Here is a 7,028-nt window from a genome sequence, read left to right as displayed (position 1 = left end):
GCAAGGGGGTGACTCTGTGACATTGGCTTCTTACGCTCAAACATTTCCTTGACAGACACCTGACTGTGGGCAGATGAGCAGGAACTGCTGAAGGTGAGAGGCAGAGTGGTGGGTGGTTGAGAGGGGGCAAGGAGGACAGCAGTGGTTCACGTGGCTGAAGATGCTGGACCAGGAGGAGGATGGTGGCTTTCAGTTTGTGTGCTGCTTGTACTCATGTGTTGATCCCATAGGCGTTTGTGATGTGAGATCATGTGCCTTTGCAAAGCAGTTGTACCTAGGTGGGTGTTGGACTTTCCACGACTCAGTTTCTTTTGGCACAGGTTGAAAATGGCATCGCTGTTGTCAGAGGCAGACACACAAAAAAAATGCCACACTGCTGAGCTTTGCAATTATGGCATTCTGGTGGTGGCAACAGCATGCGTTGATTGGCGTGCAGTCTGGCTGACCCCGGGTGCCGATACATGCTGTCTGACTGTGCCACTAGCTCCGTGCGATGACCTCCCCCTGCTTCCAACTCGTCTCCTCCTCCTCTCTGTCTCCCCTTCTGAACTTTTCCCCTGTTCTTCTTCTCTTCGAGCGGGCACCCACGTGACATCCACGGACACATCATCATCATCAACCGCTTCACTTGTATCTGACAACTCAGCAAAGGAAGCAGCAGCGGGTACAACATCATCATCGTCATCACACCGTACATCCATGTGTGTAATGCTGCCTGACTGAGACATATCCCTGTTATCTACATCCTCTGGCAATAATGGTTGCACATCACTCATTTCTTCCAACTGATGTGTAAATAACTCCTCTGACAGATCAAGTGAAGCGGCTGTGGTGCTAGTGTTGGTGGTGGCGGCAGGCGGGCGAGTGGTAACTTGAGAGGTGCCCGAAGCTAAGCTGGAGGAGGATGGTGCGTCAAGTTCCGAGCAGAAGCTGTAGAAGATTGGGTGTCCTGTATTAGCCAGTCAACTATGTCCTCAGAACTTTTCGAGTTCAGGGTATGTGGCCTCTGAACACTGGGCATTATTCTAGAACCAAAGGAAATCACAGCACCACGACCACGACGGCCCCTGCGGGGTAGCCTGCCTCTGCCTGTCATTTTTTTTTAGATTAGTGGTACTATGCGTGCAAGGTACTGTGCCACCCGATATGAGTGGTGGGCAGTGGGCACAGTACAGTCTGTGGGCCTGACACACACTGGCAGGCAACTGCAATTATATTAAAGAGAAAAAATTTAATGACTTTTTTATCTGCAAGGTACTGTGCCTCCCGATATGAGTGGTGGGCACTGGCAGTGGGCACAGTACAGTCAGTGGGCCTGACACACACTGGCAGGCAACTGCAGTTATATTACAAAGAAAAAATAAAATTACTTTTTTATCTGCAAGGTACTGTGCCACCCGATATGAGTGGTGGGCAGTGGGCACAGTACAGTCTGTGGGCCTGTGGCCTTTCACACACGGGCAGGCAACTGCAATATATATATATATATATATATATATATATAAATAAAATAAAAAGCAGACTGATGTACCAGCCCTAAAAAGGGCTTTTTGGGGTGCTGTCAGGAAGCTGTACTTACAGCAGATCAGATGAGTCTTTGAGGACTGGAGTGGACACAGAACACTGCCCTAGCTATCGATTTCCCTATTAATTCAGCAGCAGCAGCACTCTCCCTGCTCTCACTAACACTGCAGCTTCAGAATGAATCTAAGATGGATGCTGTCCTTGCTTTTTGATAGGAGGTGGGAGGGTCTGGGAGGGAGGGTATGCTGCTGATTGGCTGGAATGTGTCTGCTGACTGTGAGGTACAGGGTCAAAGTTTGCTCAATGATGACGTATAGGGGGCGGACCGAACATCGCATATGTTCGCCCGATGCGGCGAATGCGAACAAGCAATGTTTGCCGGGAACTGTTCGCCGGCGAATAGTTCGGGACATCTCTATTCCCACGTCCTGCAGCATGGGTGGAGAAGGAAGTTAGAGTTAGTGTAGGATGTGTGTGAGGAGATCCCCTGCATAGGGAAGAAAGCAAGGATCTTGTCTAGGCTGAGACCTGATCACATTCCCAGACTGAGCACCATCAGCCATAGCTGGAAGAAGAAAGCAGAAACTACAACCTCCAGAGTTCCAGGAAGAAAGCATCCCCTGAGAAATTATCTGTGAGTCAAACCAAAGACCGCCCAGTAACGCCGCCTCTTGACACCTTCAGAAGCTCATTTGCATACGTTTTAAAAGTGTTTTTTTCATGATCTGGACGAGGGACACATAAAACAAAGGTAACATTGTAATGAGGGTCAAAAAGTCTATAACCTGATCTGAGCGGTCTAAAACGCTCAGATTAGGTGAAAGACTCCCTTTAACCGGATCTACCTGTCTCAGGCCCGACACAACCTGTATGTGGTCAACCAGGTTGAATACACTCCAATGCGGTCAATTCAAGGCCCCTTTGCCGCACGAGTGACCCTCCTGGCCAAGCCACTGTCCCCTGCTTTTACCCCAGGGACCTGGCAGGAAGACCCTGGCTCTGCAGGGAGGGTCAAATGTTTGCAAGAGACCCCAGATGGCAAGTTGCAGTTCAGGGAACAAGCACAAACTGAGCCAGAGCCCCTCATCCCTGACCTGGCAGCACCCCCAACACTACGGATGGGCCTGATTAATAACTGTGTATTAACTTTTAATCCCCGGGTGTAACCATACATCCTGCCATAGAAGCTACCACAGGCACCCCCAGTTTGCCTCCCAGATCCTCTACAGCCGGAGGTATTGTCCACCTCTACACCGGCTAGGAAATCCGATTTGCAGCAGGTCTCTGAAGCGTTTACCAGACTGCCAGTATTCAGGGAAACATGGGAAGGGGGAAAACACCTTTAATCACCTCTGGCCCCTTTACCCAACCTTGACCCATAACAAACAACACAGACAACTGTATTATTTTATTGCTGGATGGTGATCGGCCACAGCTTCTTTATTAAAGCGGCAAACCTTAATAAACCATAATATCAGAGCAGTATGCCAAACGCTGGACTCCCAGCGGGCAAGTTAAACCGTAATCATCAGAGCGGTATGCCCACCGCTGGACTCCCAGCAGGAAAGTTAAACCGTAATCATCAGAGCAGTATGCCCACAGCTGGACTCCCAGCGGGCAAGCATGCCATCTGCTCCCACCATATCTCCGCTGTACTCAAATGCCGCCAGCTGTGACTTCATAAACTCAAACAGAATTTGCAGCTCTCCAAAGCCAAAATCATCGGAGCGATATCCAAACTGCTGGACTCCCAGCGGGGCATCTGAAGAAATAGAAAAACAACACAGAATAACCAAGTATCCATAACTGATCATAACCGCGCACCTCGACCCGCCTCTCAATGATAACCGCAAAAAGGAGGGAGGGCCAGTTTCTGCTTCCACTTGCAAGAGGAAGTGCTGGAACAGGGGGAGGGGTATATGTACCTTCAGGATTCCAGCACCGCCCCCATCCTGTCCAAGGAGGTTCCACCAGAGAATTAACCCCATAACGGCCGTCCTGATCTACCACCTACTTAAACCTTACATGACGGGGCCAGCTCCCAGAATGACCTAAAGGGGGAATGGGGGGGGGGGAGGACATCAGTCCCTAAGCACCCTCCCTATACAGTCGGGCGCTTGCCAGGCTGACTGCTCAGCCAAATCCCAAGAACACCACAAGAGGGCACCACTACAACTGCTAAGATGAGCTACTAAAGGCAGGAGTGCCCCCTAATGAGCTTTAGCAGCTCCAGCAGTGAGGATGACCTGCAAGTCCTTCTCTAAATGTCTCTTAATTCCTAATAAAGACTACTGGGAGCCACAACATGGACTGCACCTGATGGGTGAAGAGCTGTTGGCCATTTGTTCCATGTGTGTTGCCCTCGTTTGTTCTTAATTAGGACGGACATGGTTTGTTAGGACTCCTCCCATCTTCAATAACCTTTTATGCCCCAGTTCACATTGTTTTATCCCCTTTCTCAGGTTACTTGAGAGCCTCATGGGACTATGGTTCTCATCATGCTACTATTTGATATGTGTTTTTATATAACATTTTATAACGTTCCTCGTATTACAAATACACCTTCTATTGGATTACAATTGACTCTATTGTTCCCTGTGGATTACAAGTGACTTCATTGTTTCCAGAGGATCCCGGGAAACTTATGGACTTTTCTTCAGGTCCACATCCAGCACTTCAAGAAAAATGGACTCAAGTCATATTTGAGCATATTATTGAATATTGATTGCACTCATAAATGCCTAATATTTGCACTGTTTTTTCCCAACAAGTTTACAGGTTATGCAACGTTATAAGCTTGCACCCAATGAAAAGACTCAAACGTGTACCTGAGCTCTTTGTGACTTATACTGTTCTAATCTTGCACATTTGCTTAAATGTTTACAGGGTGAGCAACGTTCAAGTATCATATGCCCATTGTATGGACTCTTTTACAGATGCCACAATGTTAATATATGCACTTTTTGTAATATTGCACTTAACTTTTTCCTTTAGCCAGATCAGTAGCACCTTACTTCTGTGTGCCTTGCTTTACAGATCTTGTCTCTCTCCCCTTTAAATGGACTGCCTATCTGGACGCTCAATACTTATGGCCTACACCCGGTGTTATATGCCCATAGGTACCCAGGGTAGGACCAAGTGGTAAGTCCCGGCAGGTCCAGTAACTACACGGGTAACCCCACTGCTTCGGGAATGGTTAACAGAGTTTTTGACTCCTCCTTCACGTTTGTTATTTGTTCAAGATTGCTCCCATCCTGAGGTGTCTTCCAGGAATTCCATGGGATTACTATACCCTCCTCCTGTGACTGCCAGAAGCGTTTGGAGAAGCTGATACCTCGCCCTTCTGTGCCTTTGCCTAAGGTATGGCTCCTCAAACCTTAGAGACATTTTTAGCTACCCATAGTCACCATAGTGATCGTGCTATAAGCCTTATGTTTTGACTTTGGTGCAGGTAAGGGAATACAGGATAAAGCCACCCTTCCATTTGCAGGCATTTCATTACATAATTGTGGGATTACAGAGTAAAGACCCCCCCATGCTTTCTTAGGTGTTCATGGCCAGAACACTTCAAAGTCAGTTAGTAATGATTGCTTAGTGCAGACCTTTGTTTCACTGGGTATACCAAGAGGAAAACTGTTAATTAGGACACCCTACTCATGTGGGCAGGAGGACCTTGAGGTAGCCGTTATGTGTTTGTCTTTGTATGTCTTTATATGTATTTCATGCAGCACTTTGTATTTATTTGGGTACCCCAGATCTTGTTTCCTCTTATCCTAAGCATAAGCCGAGGGCAGCTTAACTCAAAGTAAGGGGGAGAGTAACACCCCAGAGTTGTGTTACTACACGCCTTTACCCCGCTACTATCTTCTAAGAGCCTTTATATTGTCATCTGATGTAATTTATATTATGCCTTCATAAATGTGCATGTAAAACCATGTTAAATTCCATAGTTCTTGTAATTTTCCAGGTTTACCAGCAGGTGGCAGCAACACATTGGCCAGGTACTAGTCTCAGTTTAGTGTATCTAAATATAATCTAAAATAATTATAATACAAAGCAAAATATATTCTACAAAGCTGTCTCACGGAAAACCGTGAGTCAGCAAGGCATCAAGAGACCATAAAATGAATGATCAGGGTATCTTGTAAATCCAAGGTTGAATCACGTTCATGTTAGTTTGAGTTTCTCTGTACCAGGTAACCTAGTAACATAGTTTATAAGGCTGAAAAAAGACTGTTGATCCAGTTCAGCTTGTTATCCTGCAAAGATATACCCATAATTTCACCCAGACAGACCTCTGATGTCTCTCCCTTGCCCTGCGCTGGATCGCGCAGGGCAAGGGCTCTTTTATTTACAATAACACACTGCCAGGCGGAAGCTTCCACCCAGCAGTGTGTTCGGTGACGTCACCGGCTCTGATGGTCGGGCTTTAGCGCTGCCCTAGCCTGGCAGCCCATAGGAGAGCCCGGTTCGACAACGGAACTCCAGAAAATGCCTTTTTCCTGCACGATTTAGCACACGGCAAAGGAGAACGTCAGAGCATGAACTGCTCCAATGCTCAAGTCACGGGGGTGAAAATGGGAATATGTCCGGGTTTAGCTCTGAACCCGGACAACCCTTTTAAGTATGTATGATGGCAAAGCAGACAAGTAACGAGTTTCGGATAAATGGTGTCATCCTTCTTCTGACATTTTAATATACTTAATATCATTTAGAACGTCACTTCCTATGTACACAGGGTGCAATAAAGAAAATTAATTTGCTGCAAATGCTATTAATCCTTTAGGTATCACCAATGTTGTGTATAGCACCACCACTATACATAAATAACAGATGATTGTACAATACACAAAATAACTCACAATATCACATCTATACAAAATAAAATAGATAAGGTATGTAATAGAAATGTGCAAACTTTTTGAGATTCAGTTCTATTCAGGTTTGACTTTTTTTTTATAGTTTGGTTCCGACCCAAAACAATTCTACCCGGACCAAAGTGGCTTCTGTGCCCTGGAAATTGGTACATAACACCCTGTGGTCTTCTAGGACTTTTTTTTGCCAATTTTTTATGAATTTTTGCATTTTCTCTCCCTCTTACTAAGCTCTTGAATGCAATGACAGCAATAATAAATTATGTCAGAGTGACACTGACTTGCATAACTATGGTTAAACGCATGGTTGATAACATTAATGAACAATGTGTTTAAAACCACACCGTGCCATGGCATGTGTAATGCTTTTTCAAATCCCACAGCTTTAAAAATTGTCCCTTATAGGGGTAGATGGTGTTTAAACACAAACACTGTTATGGGATACAAACAGTGGCTTGTTGGGGAACCAAGCCACCAAAGATGATGCCTTAACTAGATCAGAATAATAAATCAAGCTTGTATTCTACTGCCAGGGACAGTGAATGGAAAGGCTAGAATTACAAAAAAGATGACAAATTGTGTGTGTAGAATAGAGACAAGCAGGGAAGCTGTCAGCCAGGGAGGAAGGAG

This window comes from Bufo bufo, chromosome 1 (genome assembly GCF_905171765.1).
Source record: "Bufo bufo chromosome 1, aBufBuf1.1, whole genome shotgun sequence".
Lineage (NCBI taxonomy): Eukaryota > Metazoa > Chordata > Amphibia > Anura > Bufonidae > Bufo > Bufo bufo.
Note: the sequence above shows the minus strand (reverse complement) of the source record.